The 23702-nt window shown below is 42.8% G+C and overlaps 1 protein-coding gene across 6 annotated transcripts in view; it reads left to right on the forward strand.

The window, feature by feature from the left end:
- Window positions 1-23702, forward strand: part of HSPA12A (heat shock protein family A (Hsp70) member 12A) — a 226664-nt gene that overhangs the window by 118578 nt on the left and 84384 nt on the right. The window lies entirely within an intron of this gene.

The raw sequence follows: 23702 nt of genomic DNA on the forward strand, positions 1-23702 counted from the left end.
GTGCCCCAGAGAGGGTGGACCGAAGACAATGATCAAGTGATTTGTCTCCTGCCATCCCTCTCCAGCCTCTGACAAACAGAGGCCAAAGACACCATTTTATCCCCTGGCTAATAGCCTTTAAACTATTAGCAAACTTTGTGAGGTAATTGTTTGGCTGTATTTCTTTTTTTTAATATAAATTTAATTTGACAATCTCCACAAGTTTGCAAGTGAGTACCTTATACCTCTTTGTTAAGTACTAAGTTTTGAGCCATTTGCCTCTTCATAATTATTTTCTTTATTTACATATTAGGCATGTGCATAGCCTTCATCAGCTTTCCATCTAACAGCCTCATTAAATTTAAGAATTTGAAGTAGTAGGAAAGAATGAAGGTTATTGAGTGACACTTAGGTCTGTTCAGCTTGAATTCACCAGCAGGAAAGAGGGTAGAGCAGCAGACAGAACTAATGTGAGAGAGTTCTAAAGCTCTTAAATATACAGGCCCTGAGCACACTGGTGTACCCTAATAATGGGGATATGACTCTTGGGGTAGAGGTGTCATCATCACATAGTGGAAATTAGGTCTGTAAAGCAATTTAAAAAAATAATTGCAATTAATCACGTGCTGCCTCTTTGAAACGCAGTAACAGTGTTTCAAAGGGGCAGCACCGCGTTTCAAAGGGGCAATGGTGCAGAAGCTTGGGATCAGCTGGAGGGCCGGTGCAAAGGGCCAGTGCAGCATTAATGCCTGCGATTAACATGTTAAAAGGATTAATGCGTTAATTCTGTCCTGCATTAATCGCAGGTGTTAACGCAGGTCAATTGACAGCCGTAATGGAAATCTGAACGGGTATTGGGCCTCTTTAGTGATGTAAGCTAGTAGTCAACTACTTGACTACCTGATAAACATAAACTTATTGGATAGTCGAGTGGAGTATTCACTACTTGCTTCCCCCCCACCACACATACACACTTGTTGCTGCTGTACGAGAGGCAGCAAGTGGAGGGGAACAGGAGCCGGTGCTGGGGGCTCTTACTACATTTGAAATGCAGAGCCACAGCGGGATAGAGCCAGCGTGAATGTTAATCAGGTGCATAGTCTGCTCAGTCCCAGTTCAAGCCAGCTCCAGGAGCTACCCCATCTCTGGCTCTGCAGAGCGGCCCTTATTGACTAATCGTGTAGTCGATACAAATGGTATCGACTACATGATTAGCCAAATAACCGCTCTATAACATCTTCAGCCTCTGTAGCATTCCTGTGGCTGGTATATTTGTCTCCTGATGACTACCAACTGCCGTAAGTGCTCCCGGGCACTTTAATTCTATTCTCCTCTGTGTCAGGGCAGTCTCAGAATGGGGTGGATACAATGGACAGTTTGAGTCTGTCCCTCAGATGCGTTGAGTGCTCCACTGTCATAGCTGAGGCTATTCCTACAAGCTGTACTCCTAGGAGTACATTTTACTCAGTGCCACTGAAGTGAGCTGAACTATGCACCTGATTAACATTTACACTCATGAGCAAAATCAATGAGTAGACCAAACTCATAGTTTGGTTAGAAATAAATAATACTGTGTTTCTTAATGACAAGATATGAGTGCTGATACTTTGCACATTTGCTGTGGTGGTGAGTGGCATAGTAATGCATATGTAACATAGATAAATAAATACATGGAATCTTTTCATCAAACCACAAGGTATTTTTAAAACAGAGAATGCAGTGTTTTAAAAGTAAAATTGCCACAGTGAACTGGTAAAGGATAAATAGATATTTTAACAGGAAATTCCTCCCAAGTCTGGTTCAGAGGGTTTTAAAAAATGTTATCACATAACAGAAGAGTAAAATGTAGTCAGTCTAAAAATAGAATGCACTAAAATACTCTCTTTTTCCTTCTTTTACAAATTGAATCTAAAAGACAGGAGAGAGAATTCTCAGCACAGAGGGCCTTTGTTCTTATCTCCTGAGTGGCACTATTTAGGACTGCAGAAGGGTGGGTAAAGGACATATGAGAATTGCTTTAGGAAGTTGCTGAGTATGAGTCTCCACTGCCTTGTACCCTGTGTACAATTTGGGTCTGGCAGTGTGTTGACATAGCCACTTCACATTGCTTGTCCAGATCCTTGGCTTCGTTATGGCTGATTTGCATTGCGGTAGTGTCACAGCAGCTTTAATCTCAGTTAAACTGGCAAGTGGAGGAGGAGTCCTATGAAAAAGAATTGTCCATAAGCATAAGTCTGCAGTATCAGCTTCTATGCCACAGGTGGCATGTCCCAGAAAAGGCTGTAGTTGGGTGTCCCTGCACTCTGGCAATCCCTGGCTGTCTGAACATCTGCTTGGGGACACAAGCAATCAAGAATAACTTTGATCAACCTTGAGGCTGTCATAAATTACACCAGAGTCTAGATAGACTCTGCAGTTCCAGGATCCCACAGCCACAAAAGTTTAGAACTATTTGTCCCTCCCCAGTTCTCAACTTTGCGCCCCCAGGACCAAGGCCAGGAAGACAGCTTTATTGGCCCTTTATAGCCACTATGACACCTCAAAGGCTCTAGATGTGGAGCAGAATCTGATTTAAAGGTTATGCAAAACAGAGTTACACAGAGCTACAGGAAATTCCTAATCACAGCTACATTTAAGGGAGAATCCTTAATAGTACCACTCCACGTGTTGAATATCAGTTCTGTTCCTTTTCTCTCTTCCATTGTTGATCTGGGAGCCAAGGCCCACGCACTCTATGGATTGTTCTCTATATTTTAGTGAACTTTTAAGTTATTTTAAAATTGCTAGAAAGATCTTTACAAGGTTTGAGGCTCAGATAAGCATCGAGAACTGTACATACTTAACTGAACCTGTGGATGTCATCATCCCACCCATGTAGACCAATGTTGCTCTATCCCTAAATCTCCCTCAGTGAACTTCCCTACCTGCAGTTGCCTTTCTGGACAAGGAGACCTAGAGCCCAGCATTTATTACTTTCCAATGCAGAATCAACGTGGGGAAATCTGTACCACACTGCACATCCCACATCATCTTCTGGAAGCATTGCCTGCATTCTTTCACCTTCTGGGTGTTTAGATCAGCTATCCACACTTCTCTCTCTGCTGGGGTCTGGACATCACCCGCACCCTCTCTCTACTGGAAGTTGTGTGTGTATAGAGCAGGTCATTTGCCTGCTCTTTCCTCATTGGGAGGATCTCCAGTTCCTTGTGCCATACAGGAATCCCCATGCTGCCCTCTCCTTCATGGCCTTGTCATGTGATACCAGATATTGGCATCCTTTATCTTGGGATCTGGTGAAGAATTGTGCTTATCCCTGTTCTGTGAGAGGAACAGGCTGGTTGTCTATAACAGCAAGTAATGAGAGCTTAAATATCACAATTTCTTTAAAGTATTCTTAATGTCTTATGCTACTGGGTTGGGTGAGAAATACATTCCTGGTCTGTCTAACAGTTTGATCCATTAGATTTCATCTTAGCTCTCTCCACTTTTAAAAATTTAAATAGCTGTGGTTGTATCAGACAGACTGGCAATTAGCCCCTTTTCCCTGTGCCAAATAAATAACAAATCCAGCACCTCTTTCTTAAGTTTCCATGGATACCTTCGAAGAGTGCACACACTGTAATCAAAACAGTAGGGAGTACAGTTTACAAATGCTTCCAGTATTGTCAAAATGGAACTGTTGCGTTCAAGAAATAGCTCTTTGAAATAGCTCTTCCACTTTGTCAGCTCTGTTTCCCTTATATTTATAGCCTTATCAAGTCCTTTTGCAACTGCAGAGATGTAACTTTCATCTGAGTACTCAGTGTTTAGTTGATAACTTTTGCAGGATTCAAAAATCAATGCCTAACTTAGCTAAGGCACTTGGATATTACAGTGATGGGCTAATACAAGAATCTACCTAGCCGTGTCTTGGGTCTTGTCTACACTACCACTTAAGTTAATGTAAGATACATCACTCAAAAGTATGAAAAAAAACATCCTGAGGGTAACTTAATGTGCATCTACACTGCACTATGTTGGCAGGAGATGCTCTCCCATGACACACATCTGCCTCTCTTTGAGGTGTATTAATTACATCAACTGGAGCTCATGCTCCCATCATCATAGAGCACCTTCAGCAGATGTACTAAATCACCACCACTACATAGATTGCAGCAGCACTGGTTTCGTGCTGATTAGGAAGCGAAGACAAGCCCTTAATTTGTATTATATGACTTCTCGGAGTCACAGCATTTTCATGGAGTATCCTAGCTATTTTAAAGGTCTGATGTCTTGTTTTCTCATGCCCCTGAGCGAGAAGTTTCAGCACAGTAAAGTGGCAATATAGCCACAGCTTCAGATACTAGGGATTAACATGCATTCAATTAAGAAACTGTGCAACCACTGAAATTCAGCTGGTACATGCAGGGCAGGACAATTGGCTCCAGGGGAGCCGATGCTTTAGGCCATCTCCCCATGTGTACCGGCTCCTGGCTGTGCCCCAACCCCCTGCGCTGCTGTGCGCTATGAACCTACGTGTAACCATGTACAGTAAATTTCTGATAATCTGGCACCTTTAGGACCCAGGGGATGCCGGATTATCAAATATGCCGGACTATCAGAAGGGGGGGTGATGAGGGGTCTGGGGTGGAGTCGGGGGGGTGCGCCCCTTGGCGCTGCAGGACCAACCCAGCAGCACTCCAGCTGCTCTGCCCTGGGCTTCCCGGCGTCAGCCGTTAGTCAGTTTCATCAGCAGCTGACTTGGGGACGTCTGGGGCAGAGCAGCTGGGGTGCTGCCAGGTTGGTCCCACAGCGCCAAGGGGCGGCGCTATGGGACCAACCAGGCAGCACCCCAGCTGCTCTGCCCCAAGCGTCCCCAAGTCAGCCGCTGCTGAAACTGACCAGCGGCTGACTCAGGGAAGCCGAGGACAGAGCAGCTCGTATTGTCCGGCTGCCCAGAGCACTTCCGGGTTCCAGATGGTGCCGGACCATTGGATGCCGGACCACTGGAGTTTTACATTACATAGTTACACTTTCACATCCCTATCAGATACTAATTCATGAATCCTAGTCTGTAGCTCACTGTTGGCTCTGCCAATGTATTTTGAAATTTGATATCATCAGTGTGGTTCTGCAATTGCCCACGTTCTTTTATTTCCACATCTGTGAGCAAATGTAGGACGTTTAGCCTTGTAGAATATCAAGGGCTTTACTGAGAACATTCATTACCATGTGACCTTCTGTTATTTATTTACATCCTGCTTTTCACAATCAGACATTTTCATATTAGTCTGTTCTATCATTTTCCTAGAATTTTTTTGCTTTTGTTTGTAGTCAAGAGCATCTTTGGGATACCCAAACATTGTGAAAGGCATTTTTCCCCTAATATAATACACTGTTAAAAAACAAATGTCACTGAAGTCGTCTTGTTTAGTGAATAACAAAAACTTTTGTGTGAATCTTAACAATCATGGTGAAAGCTGAGCAAATAACTGATCAACAAAAGATAGTAAACAAAATATCCCAAATGGTTTCCTGTTTATTCACATTATATATATTTTCTATACCTAACCTTTAAACCAGGTGCAGGCAAAATAGGGTTCACGGGCCAGATCTGGCCTGCCACGGCTTTGGATTTGGCCCACAGCCCACCGGGAACCTCAGGCAGGCTTCCTACTTGCCACAGACCCAGGCTGCTCAAAGTGGCCAGCTGCTGCAGCCATGTGCCTCTACGCACCACCTGCCCCTTGCTGGCAATGAGAGCTGAGATGATTGTGCTAGAGAAAGCAGCATGTGAAGTCTGCTGTTCCCAGGGAGCGTGGCACAAAGAAGCACACGGCCCCATTAGCTGGCCGCTTTGAGAAGCCTGTGGCTACATCAGGCATAGAGCCCATCTGAGGGTCCCACTGGGTTGTTGACTAGGAGCCACCTAGGTAAGCACCTAAGCACCTCCGAGCCAGACCCTGCATCTGACACCCAACCTCCTCCCGTATTCCAACTCCCTGTTCCAGGTCACCATCCCCTCCTGCTCCAGGTTATCACCCAAACCCTATGCACGCCTTCTTGCTCCCCCCCCCCCCCATTCAAGGTCACAACTCCCTCCCAGAACCTGCACACCCTCCTACATCCCTCCACCAGAATTCTTTCCTCCATCCGTACCTTCTCCCCAATCTTGCATCCTCTGCTGCACCCTAGTCCCCTATCCCTTCTCCCCCTGCCTCAGGTCACAACTCCCTCCCAAACTCTCTGGACCCCCTTCTGCACCACCTATATCTCCTCCCTAACCCCACATCTCCAGCTGCATCCCAATCCCCTTTCCTAGTTACAACCCTCTCATTCACCCAAACTTAGTCAGACTCCACACCTTCTCCTGTACCCCAGTCCCCTAACTCAAGTTCCCTTCTGCACCCATCCTCCATCTCAGACCTTGGGTTGCCAGGTGTCTGTTATTGACCCGGACAGACCGGTATTTTCACCTCCTGTCCAGTAAAAAAAAATCAGAAAATACTGGACACCTAAAATGTTCCGTATTTTCTGATTCTTCTTCGAGTAGCAACCCCCATGAGTGCTCCACTTCAGGTGTCAGGTTCATCCTGGCACTGCAGGTCAGTGAGTTGTCAGCCATAGTCCAGCTGGACCACGCATGCACAGCAGGCATCGTGTGCCTTTTGCACCATTTCTGAGCGTGTGCATAGTCCAGTTCCTACCAGTTCCTCCTAACCATCCATGGTCACAGGCGGAGTGAACTGCATCTCCTCAGACCTGAGGAAAAAGTTATATTAGAATTAGTTATATAGATAGCTGTAGTCATAGTTTAGTCTAGTTCTTAAGTATACTTTGTTATAGTTTGTTAAAACAAACAAAAAAAAATCTATGTGTGTAATAATTTAATATATATATTCTCCGTAACAACATCAACGATGCCAGGATCTCCGGGTTTTAAAAAGTGTGTGGAGTTCCGAGACCCAATGCCCACGTCTGCCAGACACGTGAGTTGCATTAAGTGCTTGGGCGAGGGGCACATCCCTCAAAAATGCCCACATTACACTGAACTCATGGCACTGGCCAGAAGAGATAGCAAAATGCAGCTAAAAATGCTGCTCTTCAATAAGGCCCTGCAGCCTCTGCAGACAAGTACTCCCAGACCGGGATCAACAGACCGGGTGAGACACAGTGACCCACCCACGACCAAAAGAAAGCCTTCCTCTCCCTGCCACTCATCATCCAAGAGACTGTGTGTGGGAGATAAGCCCGGCATATCAGGAACAGCCCCTGTTCACCATATGGAAAAGCGTCTCTCGAGCCGAAGTACATCGGCGCCAAGTCCGGCGCTTTCTAAAGAAGCGTCACCAGCTATTTCATCAGTGCCCAGGGCTGACTCAGCACCGGCACCAAGAAGACAAGCCCTAACAATGGCACCGCCTATCGCAGCACCAATTCATCTGGCACTGCAAACTGCAGCACCGAGCCCTTCGACACCAGCAGCGGCACCAAGCCCGCCGTCATCACCTGGTAGATCGGCACTGAGTCCTGCGGCACCAGTGTCCCCTGCCGCTGCACCAGCATTCCAAACAATGGCTCCAGCACAAACACTACCAGCGGCACTGAGACAAGACGTAGCCTTGCAGCTCCGGAAATCTTCTCCGATACCTCAGAAGGCTAGGCACAGGTCTAGGAGAATGATAACACCATCTCCTAGCCCGGCTCTGGCAGCTTTCTCCCCACAGCCTCAATCTCCATCTCCTCTCCTCTCGCTGCATTCAGATCAAGATATTTGCTCCAGACCAGTTGAGCAACATCACAGCTACTCACGCCAATAGTCGCCTTGTCTTATCGGCACTACAGGAGATCCCGATACCTATCTCATTCAAGGAGCAGATCTTGTTCACTGAGATCATCAACCAGATCTCCATGCTCCAGCCACTACCATTCAGCCAGGAGAACATACTCTCCCTACTATTCTCTAAGACACCATTACAAACACAGACATTGTTTGTGTACCACAGGCGACATCACTATTTCACAGAACATTCACGCTCCAGATCGCCTAATCACCATGATGGCCAACATTCTCATAGCAGGCTGCGCACACCCTCAGAGGCGCCTACACGACCTCCTACCCCATCAAGAGATACACTGTTACCAGCTCGCCAATCTGCACCACAGGAGACTCAGGCAATCGAACAACAGCAATCGAATGCAGAGTTACCCACGGACCAGTCCTCCTCTTCGCCGGATGATGCAGTTTTTCCGGGAGACTCATCACCAACAGATGACATCCGGCAGTTTCACAAGTTCTTTAAACGAGTTGCCGAGTCACAAGAGGTACAACTCCTCCAAGTGCAGCAAAAACAACACTGGCAATTGAAAAACCTTCAGCCATTGCAAAAATCCAAGATGGCTTTACTGCTAGATGACACAATCCTCAAGATTGCCAGTGAGATATGGCAGATTCCAGCCTTCTCTCAACCAACAAATAAGAGGGCAGATAAGAAGTACTTCGTGCCATTGAAAGGCATGGAGTTTCTTTTCACGCATCCTCAACCCAACTCGCTAGTTGTGGATGCCGCCCAACATAGAGCAAAAGCGCCCCAATACAAGAATCCAGTGTCCGACAAAGAAGGGAAACGACTGGACCTGTTTGGAAGGAAGGTTTATACCTCCGCAACATTAACCCTCAGGATAGCAAATTACGCAGCTCTTTTGTCCAACCAGAATTTCGATAATTATACGAAATTGGTAACGCTTATTGAACACCCTCCTGAGGACAAACAACAACTATTAAATTCCATAGTACAAGAAGGCTATATATCGTCTAGAGTGGTGTTACAAATTGCCCTAGAAATAGCAGATGCAGCAGCATGTACTACAGCTGCTACTGTAGTGATGCACAGATCATCATGGCTCCATATGGCTGCGGTCCCCAAGGAATTACAGACCGAAATAGAGGATCTGCCTTTCGACAGACAGAGCTTGTTCGCGGAAAAGACAGATCAAGTACTGCATTCCGGGAAAGACACAAGAACAACGCTCAGGACCCTCAGGTTGTACACACCACCATGCCACAGAAAACGATACACCCCATATACCAGACAGAGACCCTTCTCTTATGCCACACTGAGATTTAGACAATACAAACCTCAACAACGGGGGAAACCAAGACAACAAAAACGATTCCCTCAGACCAACAGATCAACCAATTCCCAGAACAACCGGCAGCCAGTTTTACAGGATCGTCGAGGGACTGCAGACCATTTCCCCCACCACCCACTGTTGAGGAATCTATTTCATCACAGACTACGACTTTACCAACACAGGTGGCTCGCCATCACCACCGACCATTGGTTCCTGGAGCTAGTGACATCAGGCTATACAATTCCTTTCCTTTCTTTCCCCCCAAACTCCCCTCTTTCCCCGTCCCTCTTCAGGGTCCCATCTAACGAGGCCCTCCTAATGCAAGCGGTCCTGTGATTAATACATATCGGCGCTGTGGAGAGAGTATCACACCAATTTCACGGCAAGGGGTTCTATTTTCGTTATTTCCTAACAGAGAAAAAATCAGGGGGATGGAGACCTATCCTGGACCTCCAAAGACTCAACCGATATCTTCGACAAACAGATTCAAGATGGTGACACTAGCTTCCATTATCCCAGCACTCGACAATGGGGATTGGTTTACATCCCTTGACTTACAAGACACGTATTTTCATGTGACAATACACCCAGCGCACAGACGTTTCCTGAGATTTCTTGTAGTACGGACCACTTCCAGTACAAGGTCCTCCCATTTGGCCTATCATCAGTGCCCAGAGTCTTTTTGAAGACTCTTTCAGTAGTGGCAGGACATCTATGCAGACACAGCATCATGATATTTCCGTATCTAGATGACTGCCTGATCAAGGTGCACTCCCTCGAACAGGCAATACGTGCCACAAACATTACAAGAACGCTACTCGAGACCCTTGAGCTCATGATCAACTTCCCAAAGTTGTCTCTTACACCTCAGAAGTCCCTTGAATTCATTGGGGCTCGGTTAGATTTTACAATGGCCAGAGCTTATCTCCCACTAACCAGATTCCATACCATACAGAGCCTCGTTCAAACTGTTCCTATCAGCCCAAAGGTATCCATACTCACCTGCTTGCCGCTCATGGGGCACATGGCAGTGACCACTTACGTAGTCCAACATGCAAGATTACATCTCAGGTGCCTTCAACATTGGGTAGCTTCCATCTATCGCCCAGGCAATCATGACATACGCTGAAAAGTGTCAGTGCCTATAACAGTAAAAGACTCCCTGGCGTGGTGGGCATTCCCTGACAATATGCTCAAGGGTGTTCCCTTTCACCGACCACAGCCTACAGTACAAGTTACTGCAGACACTTCCGTCCTCGGATGGGGAGCCCATTGCAGGGAATCCCACGCTCAAAGCAAATGGAGTCTACAAGAATCTCTCCCAACACATAAATTTATTGGAACTAAGGGCAGTATTCAACACATGCAAATGATTCACAGCCATCATTCACGGTCGCGCTATTCAAGTCTTGACCGACAACATAACTACAGTTTACTATATCAACTGTCAAGCTGGAGCGCGATCCAAAACTCTATGCACAGAGGTGATGAAACTATGGAACTGGTGCATTCACCATGAGATCATACCTCCCTGGCAGGGATAAGATGATTGCTGATACTCTCAGCAGACTGTTTTTTCCACAACATTAATGGCCACTCAACCAAGATATAGTGAGGCATATCTTCCAACGGTGGGGGTGCACCACTATAGACTTATTCACAATGCACCACAATGCCAAATGTCCCAAATACTGCTCCAGAGCGAGAATCAGACCGAAGTCCCTTGGAGATGCATTGCTGTTGGATTGGAGCCACGAGCTTTATGCCTTTCGTCCCATTCCCCTTCTCCCAAAGGTGCTGGAAAAGATCTTAACAGACAAAGCCTCAGTCATTCTGATAGCCCCATTTTGGCCCAGACAGTCGTGGTTTACGATACTCGTTCAAATGTCTTTGTGTCCTCTGTATCATCTCCCAGAGCGCTCCGACCTTCTGACACAAGGAATGCTAGCAAAGGTACATCTACAAATCGATCTCCTACACCTCACAGCATGGCTCATAGCCGGTTACAACATGCAGAACTAATTTATTCCCAGGAGATACAACATATACACAGTAGACACGATTCCACACAAACGTCTTACCTGCATAAATGGCGGCGCTTCTACTCATGATGTACTTATAAAGGCCTGGACTCACTGGACTGTCCTATCCATCACATCCTTAATTACCTCCTGCATCGTGGCATTATCATCAATAAGAGTGCATCTGGCAGCAATTTCTGCCTCCAGACAGTCGATAGATGGTTATTGCATATTTGCCCATCCATGGTCAAGCGCTTTTTAAAAGACCTACATATCCTCCAAGGAGAGAACCCACACCTGTATGGGAACTCGGGCTAATTCTTGATACTCGTACCTACCCCCCATTCGAACCGTTGGCGACCTGTGACTTGGCATCACTCACCATAAATCTTACCTTCTTGCTAGCAATCACTTCTGCTCACCAAGTAGGTGAGCACATACACACACTTTTTTTTCCTCAACAGTGTTTTTTTGGTGGGGGAGGGAGAGTGTTCGGAATTTTGGTTAAACCATCTGGCAACCCTATCCAGACCCTGAATTTCCTCCATTAATATCATGGAAGAGTGTGGCCCTTCACTACTTACCAAAATTTTGGAGTGCACCCTCATCAAAAATTATTGCTCATCCCTGGTGTAACTGGACTGAATTCTGTTTTCCTCCAAGAAGACAAGATCTTGGAGACAGTGCAGTTCACTACCGAGCAGCAGGCCAAGACAAACTCAGTGGCCCACTTAAACTCTGATTGGTAGCTGTCTGCAGAGGGCTATCGCCCATAGCAATTAAAAGAGGTTGTACTAATCCAGAGTTCTTTTTGGTAATGACAGTGTAGAACTGAAGAAATCTTGAGAATCCTTGATGAAGGAACACAGATATGGCTCTCTGGTTGACTCAGAAAAGTGATTTGAAACAGAGTAGCTATAAGAAACCAGAAAATACATTAGTTCTGCTTGGACAAATTTTATTTGTAGATGTTTGCTTCAGCTGTGGCAGTGCAGATATCTTTGCCTTTATCAAACTATTACTGAGTTCTGAATGCTATCAGTGAGATTACATTGCAGCATTCTGCCTGATTGATTATTATGAACAGGTAATAGAAAACCTAGACTTGGAAATGAAGGATATTTCACTCTTCAAGAAATAAGCTGGTAAATCAGCTGATGTTTAAAATAAAGTATCTTACCCTACTTTCATTGGAGGTAATAGCAATACTCTTGTTGACTGCACTGGGAGCAGGAGATATTTATTTTTTATGTTGGTATGGGGTTCTTTCCATGTATATATTGAATGTTTTAAAATAAGTATTTTTTAATTTTTCTATTTCTGTTTCTTTTTGTTTCTTTTTTTTTCCCTTTGAAAACATTAAAGCCATCCAGACATCATAGTCTATCAGGTTTCTGTGACACTTTGGGGATCTCTGATATTTTTCTTTTCAGTCTTGTACCTAAGTAGAGAGGTAGTATGCCAGCAATACTTTACTTCAGTGTAACCAAATAAAGCTATCTGCCTCAGTACAGTTTCTGCCAGCTGTGTTGCTTCTCAAACAGTCATGTAATAAATCCTGCATTTCCTGTTGTGCAAACATCACTGACAATATGAAATATGCAGACCACCAGCCTTTGCTTTCAGAAAAATTCTCTTTAATGTTAAAATGTGTGTGAAGAGTTTTGAAGTGCATTTTGGATTTACTGTACTGTGAGACCTAGGGATGTTAGAATATAATGGGTTAAATGATTAACCTTTAAGCCTGGGCTTATCGGTTAATTCAAATGACTACACATGTCTTCTTCCCCCCTTCCCCTCACTGCCTCTGTAGCAGAGGCAGCAAGTGAGGAGAGGTGGGAGCTGGTGCCCATGTAAAAAAATGACACGGACAGAAACCTGTGGAATCTGGCCACGCTGTGCATGGGCGACAGAAAACAACATTTTGCAGCCACGAATAGAACACTGATGGGCTGCAGGTTGCCCACCATAGCATAGGATTGAATGCTGAACTTGGAAGTTTGGAACAACCTAAGTTCTGTTCTTGGCATTTTCACTGACTACTGTTTGATATTGTGCAAGTCATTTGAACTCTCTAGGCTTCTGTTTCTACTCCCATTTTTTTATCTTACTGTCTTTTTATATCTATCTATTTGCTGGAACAGTTTATCTCCATCACCTGAAGTTTTTGAATAAGATAGTCTGTCTTTCTAAAAAAGTACTTTAGCTCAACCAGAAGTTATGAGTTTCATGCAGCAAGCTATTGGGTCAAATTATATGGCCTGTTTTATGAGGGAAGTCAGACGAGATTACCATAATGATCCCTTCAGTCTTTAAAATCTCTTCAGTCTTCATGAAATCTATTTAGATTATAAAATTTCAGGGCAAAGATAGTCTCTCAGTATATGCTTGTACAGAACCTCTCATAATGAGGCCTGTAGGCCCTAAAGCAATGCTAATAATAATAATTGTTTATAAATCTTTCAGTGTTTATCCTTGATAAAAGCCTAGTGGGAATACAGAGGACACTATTAACGTTTATATGGAATAAGAAAAAAAACAAGAGTGAGTGCAGATACATTATACAAATGTATTAAAAAGAGTAGAGTAGCTGTTCCAAACATTCTATAGTATTGTCAAACCAGCCAGATCGATGCAGTAGCAGATTGGAGTGCTTTAACCCAACTAAACACTGGGCCTTTATTGAACAAGAAAATTGCAGCACTGTAAACATTGCTAGACTAACACAGATTAATAAAAAAATCATGTCACCCAGAAATTTACATATCTCCTTTAGCAAAGGCTACTTTATATATTTTTGACAGAAATAGTGTTTAGTTCTTTTTCCTCACCAGTGATAGTCCTGCAACATTTCTAGTTCGGCAACATCCATGCTCTGGCATGGTTTTAGTTAGCCTCATGTCCATTTATCATATGCATGTCCAAGTTTCCTGTGGTCTTATAAAGTTTGTTTACAGCTTCCAGTCATGGCTCTCATGCTGTTATTTAGCTCTAATTTACCCTTAAATATCTTATAAGAGCCCAGTAAACTGTGTAAGTGTTAGTAATGCTGCTAGACAATATTGATTTCCCATGGTTTGGCAAATTCTCTAGTTCAGCACCAGTCAGGTTCCGAGGGTGGTGGACTAGAGCAGTGTTTCTGAAAGTGTTCTGCGAGAACACTTTGAGAAACACATTAACTGGCCGCCCCGGGTTGTTTATTTACCTGCACCGCGCCCATGGAGCCTCGCGGCTCCCATTGGCTCCATTTTGCTCTTTGCAGCCAAGGGGAGCCGCAAGAAGCAGCATGGGCTGGGCTACCACTTCGCATTGCTCTGCTTGGCTGCAGAGAGTGAAATGGAGCCAATGGGAGTCGCGAGGTTACGTGGCTCTGGCACCAGTAAATAAACAACCCGAGATGGCCAGTTAATGTGTTTCTCAAAGTGATTTTGCGGAACACGTTCAGAAACACTGGACTAGAGAGGTTCAACCTGTACCCTTGTAAATAATCCAGATCTTAAATCAAATCATGAACTAAAGAGCATCAAAGATCAAATATACTTGAAATACATCTGGATAGCTAGCTGTTCACTAGAGGAAGTTTTCTAATTTATTTAGAAAGGAAAAGCTACTGTAACTGGCCCTCTCTCCCCTGGTATCAGTATTTAAAGTCAGGCATTATGTATCTCATCTTTCTAGACAATTTTCTGTATAAAATAAGTCAACTCTTAATAGAAGTTATGGCATATGGTCAATTAGGAAACAAAAATATTAACTAATTTATATAAATGTTTCTATACAACTCTCCTAAGAAAAAAAACTTCCATATATGACACTCTAGTGAAAGGACCAAGGCAAATTACCCCAGATGAATGGGGTTTGAGCAAGAAAAGAATACAAGCAACCTCAGTCTATAGCATAATGAAATAAAATTTCTTTAAGATTCTTTGGATGGTACTTCACACCAGTCAGGTGAAAAATACATTGAGATTGAATGGGGATGCATGTGGGAGAAACTGGTGACAGAGCAGCTTTTATGCATTTATGGTGAACATCTCTAGCTATTAGGAAGTATTGTTTGCAGTGGACAGGACTGCCTGCTGCAAATAGGGTTGCTAGATTCAGCACTAGCTGGGACCGAGCAGTCCTGGCTCCTGCTGGTCGAGGATGCTGCGCCTCTGCATTTTAAATGTAGTATGAGCCCAGGAGCTCTTACTACTTTTAAAATGCAGAGCCACAGCACAGGTGGCACCCGGAGCTGGCACGAGCCAGGACTGCTCAGTTCTGGGGCGAGCCAGTTCTAGGAGCTACTCCCCTGAAGCTCTGCAGAGTGTTCCTTATCAACTAATTGTGTACAATCGATACCATTTGTATCAACTACACGATTAGCCAGATAACCACAATTTAACATCCTTAGTCAGCATCTAATAAAAATGCAACATTTATTCATGTTTTTAACTTGTTTCTTCATATCTCTGTTAGCTGGTGACATGAAGCACGTTCAATCATGTTCCTAAACTTGTTCTGATTGTAATACATTGTGCTAGTTAGCAACATGTCCCACCAGCTGAGTTGCTGCTTACGTTTGGAGAAATACTTATTTAGAAGCCTTTATGCACTTGCAAAAACTTCAGCTTATCTGTTGTCTAAATTTGAGGTTGTGGGGAATTTCCTGCTGGGATTGAATGCACTGTTATGGCATGCTACTTTGCTGTTGAAATGAGCAATTTCTCTGATATGTCAAGCAGAAAATCTGCCACTAGTGCCTCATGAATTTAAAAAAAGATAAAATGAGAAAACAAGAAGAAATTGAATCTAATAAAGGAGGAAAGAATCTGTGCACGCAGTTAAAATAATTTATACTTAGCATTAGCTTAATTGCCATTATTTATGAGTATAAAGTTATCAGTCATTTTTCTGACAGCATTTACAAGCTTACTGCCTTGAATCATGGAGGGGAAAATTCCTAAATAATTCAGAGATTAACTTAAATTGAATCCCATCATACTGAAATGATAGTCATCTATATAGAGTTTCATTTATAGAACACTACAAGATTGACAGATGTCAAAGAAGCAGAGTGATACAGTTATGGGTCCTCTAAAATCTGCTTTGATAGAGAGTCCTGTGGAATACATGGGATAATGTTAGCTTACCTCTAGCATTGTATTTATATATTTAATTTTTGTTTGAATTATTTTATAGTTTAATCAAAAACTGTTCTCTAGAAAATTACCATTGTCAAATTCTATAGGATGGTTAAAAATACAGTAGAAAGGATATTATTTTCCATTACATTCTGTACACTATTCAAATAGTTTCTATAGAACCTTTTATATTTCAGGGGGCTTTTCCTAAAGGCAAGCACAATACTCTAATACTCAGGAAGTTAAGGAAAATACTGTAGAACTCAGATACAAGAGATGGTTAATTCTGAAATTCTTAGCTTTTCTCATTTCCTCTTAGAGCAATATTTTTTTTCTTATGTAGTTGTCATTGGATACAGTTTAAGAGACAACGAGACTATGACTGTGCTTGTGGTGACTAGTTCTTTTGGAATCAATCATTACAAATAATAAAACTTGTAGTAGAAAGAGTACTACTGTACTATTTAACCTCTGCCACTTTCAACTCCACAAGTTGCTACTGACCCATCCGCATGATCCAGCTGAAGTAGATGGCCTATTATTGAAATAGCTCATGTTAATCCTCTCCAACAGGTCCCAGAGAGTAAGAGATCCTTCTCATTTAAAAAATCCTTCACCTTCAGAATCCTTCAGGGATCCATCCTCTCTCTCTTGTCAATATCCATATGAGACCATTTCATAGAATCATAGAACTGGAAGGGACCTCGAGAGGTCATCGAGTCCCATCTCCTGCCCTCACTGCAGGATGAAGCACTGTCTAGACCATCCCTGACAGGTGCCTGTCTAACCTGCTCTTAAATATCTTCAGTGATGAAGATTCCATCCTCCCTGGGCAATTTATTCTAGTGTCTAACCACCCTGATAAGAAGTTTTTCCTGATGTCCAACCTAAACCTCCCTTGTTGCAATTTAAGCCCATTGCTTCTTGTCCTATTCTCAGAAGCCAAGGAGAACATTTTTTCTTCCTCCTCCTTATAACACCGTTTTAGATACTTGAAAAGGTGATTTGAAGAGGTGGACGGAGGCCACAGGTTTCCTGGACAGTTCTGTATTATTTGCACCAAGTTCTGTATTTCACTTTCCACAGATATCAGAATGCCTACAGGAGATCAGTTCCTAGAATAACAGCTGGTTCAAACTGAGGTGATGCTGGTAAAAAGGGAAATAGCTAGCTATGACTCTTCTTCCCTGTATGTCCTGCCCTTTGTCAAAGAAATCAAAGAATCATGTCCAGCTCCCCATTAAGCCTAGAGGATGAGGTATTACTCGTGGGGAAAAAAGCCTTCTCCTGTGTACAGCTTGGTAGGCAAATCTACCTGTAACTCCCATATGAAGATCTGATCATAGTGATCCATGTGTCACTCACTTTTTGATCAAATTATTGGAACCTGATGTGTATGTGAGAGGGAAAAGCAATTCATGGGCAACAGCTTATGAAGGATGTGGCTGTTCATCTTCAGTACTGCCATGGACACATCTCTCTTATATACTGATCCCGCTGCTGACTTGGCAGAGGGTTTTGTCCTGTCTGAATTCCAAAGCCATCTTTGAGTCAGGATCAAGCTACATCAGTGACTATGTTTCATCTTTATCTGGCCAAGAGATTGTGAGAGTTTCTTTCAGATATGGACTTTACAGTTGTAATTTGTACCTTGGTCACCTCAAGATTAAACTGCATTGGTCAGCACCTTAAGTCAAGTCTGAAACTGATGCTTGTACAGAATGGTCCACCACTTACCTTGTGGTTTCTCTCTCAAGGGACACACAATACTAGTGCTCTGCAATACACATTGGCTGCCTCTTATTTTCCAGGTAGAGATTAAGATGTTGGTTTCGTTTGATAACTGACTTGCAAGTTATTCTGTCACTGTTGCAGTCAGCTGAGGCTCTGAAGGTAGATACCCAAAGTAAAGGCAAGTTTCTTTTTATATGTATTATGCCTCTAAAGATATAAATATGAATATTAAAAATTGGGCTTCAGTGCCGGGGCAAAATACTTTCCTCTTGTCATGTTCACAGCAAACATGCAAAGAAATTATATGAAAACATAAAATTGTCTTGCTGAAAGCTTTAATTGAACATTACCTTATTTCTTAGAATTCAGAACACGCTGCAAAAATGGAGAGAGAAAAAACCAGGCTACTCCCTAAAACAGAGAAACACAACTAATTCAAACTTACTGTAAGCTGGCTCTTCTGAAGATTGTGTATGCTAGGTGCAGATCTCATTGTTCCCTACAGAGCCCCCTAACCTTTAAGCAGGACCAGCATTTAAAGTGACAGCTTATATTTTTTACAGTTTTCAATACACCCACCACATTTCTGAGTAGACCCAAAGGCCCCACAAAAAGATCTCTGAGCCACTAAAGGTCCCATATGACATATACTCAGGTACTTGGGGAATTTTGGTAAAAGGATGTGGTGATTTAAATCCACTAAGATATATTCTAGGTTATGAGCTCTCATTTTTATGATCTACAAACTATTTATTTATTGATTGATGTTTGAGTCTTCTCCTTCCATGTATGCATTAAACTTCCATTTACAATTCTGAGAGATTCTATAGTGCTGCTTTCTTTCCGTTGTATCTTTTGCTCTTTACGCAAGACAATGAAGAAAACACCTAGGCACAGCTCAGTCTCAGATAGCCAGGTTTACTTCGTATACACAAACATGCAAGGCCTTAGCAATACCCATTTTGGTGTTGACTGATTTCTGGTAGCTTTACTAAGTTTTACCCAGATTTTGAAGCAGTGTGGAACAAATTGTGGAAATTAGATGTGCATCTGTAGGTAGAGTTTCTCTGGGAACTATGGCTTCCAAATCCTTCAACAAAATCACTTTTTGAAGCTTCTGGAATCTCACAGAAATTGCACTGGTATGGTCAAATCATTTTCTAAATAGTTTTAGCTAAATCAGTGCAAACCACTTGTGTTGATGTTCTTAACTCATTTTGAGAGAGGCAAATGCTGATAAAGGTCAATTGATTTTAGACACCCTTTAAAATTGAGTTTAAAAAGTCCCTGCAAGAAGGTTGCACCAATTTAACTAAATTACTTTTTTATTTTAAACGTTAATAGTTTGTTTCTGGGACTTGTAATATTCCAGATTTCAATCTGTACTTATGATCAAACTCTTTCAACTGCCTTAGGTGAGCAATTTACAAGCTATCAGTGATTAAATATTTGTTTACCATATATCATTCAGCCACTAGTTGTCTGTGTTATGTAGCTTGATAAAGGATATTATTTTAAAGATGGTGCACCTGCTGGAGATAGAACATAAAGCATGACAACAGCCATATTGGGTCAGAACAAAGGTTCATCTAGCTCAGTATTCTGTCTTCTGACAGTGAACAATGCCAGATCTCCCAGAGGAAAGAAAAGAACTGGTAATCATTAAGTGATCCCTCCCTTGTTGCCCATTCCCAACTTTTGATAAACAGAGGCGAGGGATACCATCCCTTCCCATCCTGGCTAACAGCCATTGATGGACCTATCCTCCGTGAATTTAGTATCTAGCTCTTATTTGAACTCTGTTATAGTCTTGGCTTTCACAACATAATCTGGGAAGGGGTTCCAAAGGTTTACAGGGCATCGTGTGAAGAAGTACTTCCTTTTGTTTGTTTTAAATTTGCTGCCTATTAATTTCATTTGGTGACCCCTAGTTCTTATGTTATAGGAAGGAGTAAGTTACTTTTCTTTATTTATTTTCTCTACACCAGACATGATTTTATAGATCTCTGCCATATCACCCTTAATCATCTCTTTTCCAAGCTGAAAAGTCCCAGTCTTAATTTCTCCTGCTATAGTAACCTCTCCATACCCCTAACCATTTTTTGTTGCCCTTTTCTGAACTTTTTTTAGTGCTAAGGTGTTTTTTTTTTTCAGATGAAATGACTACATCTGCACACAGTGTTCAAGATGTGGGCATATTGTGGATTTATATATAGGCAATAAGATATTCTCTGTTTTAGTCTCTCTCGCTTTCTTAATGATTCCCAACATTCTGTTTGCTGTTTTTTACTCCCACTGCACATTGAGTGGATGTTGAGAACTATCCACAATAATTCCAAGATCTCTCTCTTGAGTAGTAACCGCTAATTTAGTTCCTATTATTTATACATACAGTTGGGGTTGTATTTTCCAATATGAATTATTGTGTTTATCCACATTGAATTATCTGCCATTTTGTTGCCCAGTCACCCAGTTTTGTGAGATCCTTTTGAAGCACTTCACAGTCTGCTTTGGACTTTGGTCCCTGATAAACAAGGGAGATGAAGCTGGAACTTGAACTGTGTGTCTGTGTGTTTTGGTTGGTTCTATAAGAGGAGTGGGCTATAAGTGGCCCACAGGCCAAATATGGTTTGCCAGGGTTAGCACTGGCAGGCCAGAAGATGTTTATTTACCAGAGTGTCCAGAGGTATGGCGGCTTGCAGCTTCTGTTATCCACAGTTTGATGTTCCCAACCACAGGGATCTGTGGGAAGTAGTGGCCCAGCCTGTGGGAAGCCACTGACCTTGCTCAGGTAAAGAAAGTAACCTAATGAGTCAGGTACAGCTTGCAGGCCACTTATTGCTCACCTCAGTCTATAATTTAACATTTTCTATGATAAATATCCTCTTTTTAAAAGGACTGTTATTCTCTATATCATGACACTATCTAGAATAAGGTTTTGTTTTTTTGAAACTTTCCCCCAAGTTCTGGCTTTATACAGGCAGTCCCCGACTTACACGGATCCGACTTATGTTGGATCCGCAGTTATGAACGGGGCTTTTCTCGCCCTGGAGGACGCGGGCGGCGGGACCGCTCAGACGCACCGCGGTCCCGCGGCCTGCGTCCTCTGGGGCGAGAAAAGCTGCTCCGCGTCTCCCTGGTCTGCTGGGACCCCCCCGCCCCCAGCAGACCAGGGAGACGCGGAGCAAAGCCGCGGAGGATGTGGACAGTGGGACCGCAGCATGTCTCGGCAGTCCCACCGCCTGCGTCTCCCTGGTCTGCTGGGGAGGGGCGCAGCTAGTGCGCCCCCCCCCTCCCCCCAGCAGACCAGGTTTTTCTCACCGACGCCTGGGGTAGAGCTGCTGGATTGGTCCAGTAGCGCCGAGGAACGGTGCTACTGGACCAACCCGGCAGCACCCCAGCTGCTCTGCCCCAGGTGTCCCCCAAGTCAGCCGCTGCTGAAACTGACCAGCGGCTGACTACAGGAAGTCGGGGACTGCCTGAATGAGATTAAAAATTAAAAGTAAAAATATGCACCCAATAGATCTTTAAAAATTTCAGGAGAGTCCTTTTGCTAGATGAAATCTTGTGCTACAGAGTGCCTACATATAATTAATCATTCACTGTTTAGTAAATCATTTCCTTACTTATGATGAAAACACTATTAATCCAAAGATGAATGGAGTGTGAGAAACTGGATTCCCACAGCCTCTTTCTATAAACACCTTTCTGGCTCCCAAGCATCATAAACTTCATTCATTCATTCATTCATTCATTCATTCATTCATTCATTCACATACATGGCAACTCTCTGATAATATCAATGCCACTTTGTTAGTCCATAACTCAGATATTGAAGTTTTCTTCATCATTGCAAATTAGTTGTCAGTAGCATTGGGAAATGTCACCAAATTATTTATTAAATGTGTAAATGACATGATGAAACTGCTGTCTCCGGCCTTTTATGCTGCAATTACACAATAAATAATAAGTTTTGATTAAAAGTTCAGTTTGCTATGTTTGAGCTGAGTTCTCCAAGGTGATTCCATGCTCTGGAATTCTCTCCTTCTCTTGGTTCAGTAAAATCCAAGGCTCAGTTCCTCTATTTATTCAGGTATTTGCAAACCTGAGGTGTTGGTGGGATGAATCCATGTTGTGGTCATAGGAGACTGGGAGCTGATATTTGTTAATCTGTTTTTGTTTGTGGGTGTTTTTAAACATGCTCAAATATAGTAGAGATGCAAAATTGCATTTAACTGACCAGTTAAACATTGTTTAACTGGTTAACCAATTAAACTGGGGAGGAAGTGGGGGGGGCTGCTCCCACATAGTTGGGCTGGAGCGCCTCTACCCCCTCCACAGCCAGGTGGACGGGGGGCTGCTTTAGCCCCCGCCAGTTAATCATAACCTGTAAGCATTAGCCCATTAAGGGTGATGCTTACTGGTTAACCAGTCACGTCTAAGATACAGTGGTGGGTTTGGTTTTGCAGGTTTAAAATGACCAACGGCCTGGTTTTTCAGCAGTCCTGAGCATGTTCATTTCCCATACTTTAACTGGTATTGTGGTTTCTTGACACATCTGTAGATCAGGTCGTTACAAAGACGTTCTAAAAGATCATTCTGTGACTGAGGCTCATGGGCAGTTGATTTTAAACATTTTGGTAAATGAAAGCATATAAAAATAGATTTTAAATGTATGCAAAACCAAATAATTCCCGGATAATTCATTAATGGTGTTTTCCTGCCTCCCAGCTGGGATCACTACTGCAGCACTACCAACAGCTGTACCATGTGTTTCACTGTGGAGTGTTTAAAGAGAATAAACAGAACATTAAGAGTTTTTAAGAATAAATGTTCATGACAAAGTAACTGCAATTTGCGCCTATGGATTTATCAAATTGATTTAAACTGCTTTTTTTCTATTGAAATTAGCCTTTTTGATCTTACATCTTGTATTCATTTGCTGTGTTTGCAGGAATTCTCAAATTTTAACCATAAGCGGCTGGCAGAAGTGTATGCCTGTTATTCTGAAATAACTATGCAAGTGTCTACACAGCTAGCCCGTTATTTTGAAATAATTTCAAAGTACCAGGCAGCTGATTTCAGCATTTGTGAACCTCATTCTATGAGGAAAAACGCCTCTTCCGAAATAGCTGTTTTGGAATAGCAGTAGTGTGGACACTCCACTGCTGCTATTTTGAAAGTGCTCCTCTCCCAGGCCATTCAAAGTAATTACTCCCAAGGGCTTCCTGGGGTTCAAACTTGAGGTAGCACAGCCACATTTGGGGAGCCTGCCTCGGACTAATTTCCAGGCTTCCCTGTAGTGTAAACGTCATATTTCAAAATAAGCTATTTTGGAGTATTTCTTCTAGAATAGCTTATTCTGAAATAATCGTGCAGTGTAGACATAGCCTTAGAGACTAATAAAAATGTAGACAGTATCATGAGCTTTCATGGGCACATTTTTGTTAGTCTCTAAGGTGCTGCAGGACCATTTGTTGTGTTTTACTTTTTTTCAGTTGCAGCCTAACACGGCTACCTCTCTGAGACTTTTTATCATTACAGACTCCACCTGACTTGGAACATGTCAACTAGAAAATCTTCAAAAGAATCAGCAATATTTGTAATAGTTTTAAAAACCAAAATAATATACCATAATTTATAAGAGAGCTTGATTTTGTGAATTTACCTTCTTTATGGCTGCTTTAATGGTAGGATTGTCACAAAAAACAAATTGTACACTGGTAGA

The sequence above is a fragment of the Pelodiscus sinensis genome, chromosome 8 (assembly GCF_049634645.1).
Source record: "Pelodiscus sinensis isolate JC-2024 chromosome 8, ASM4963464v1, whole genome shotgun sequence".
Taxonomy (NCBI): Eukaryota; Metazoa; Chordata; order Testudines; family Trionychidae; genus Pelodiscus; species Pelodiscus sinensis.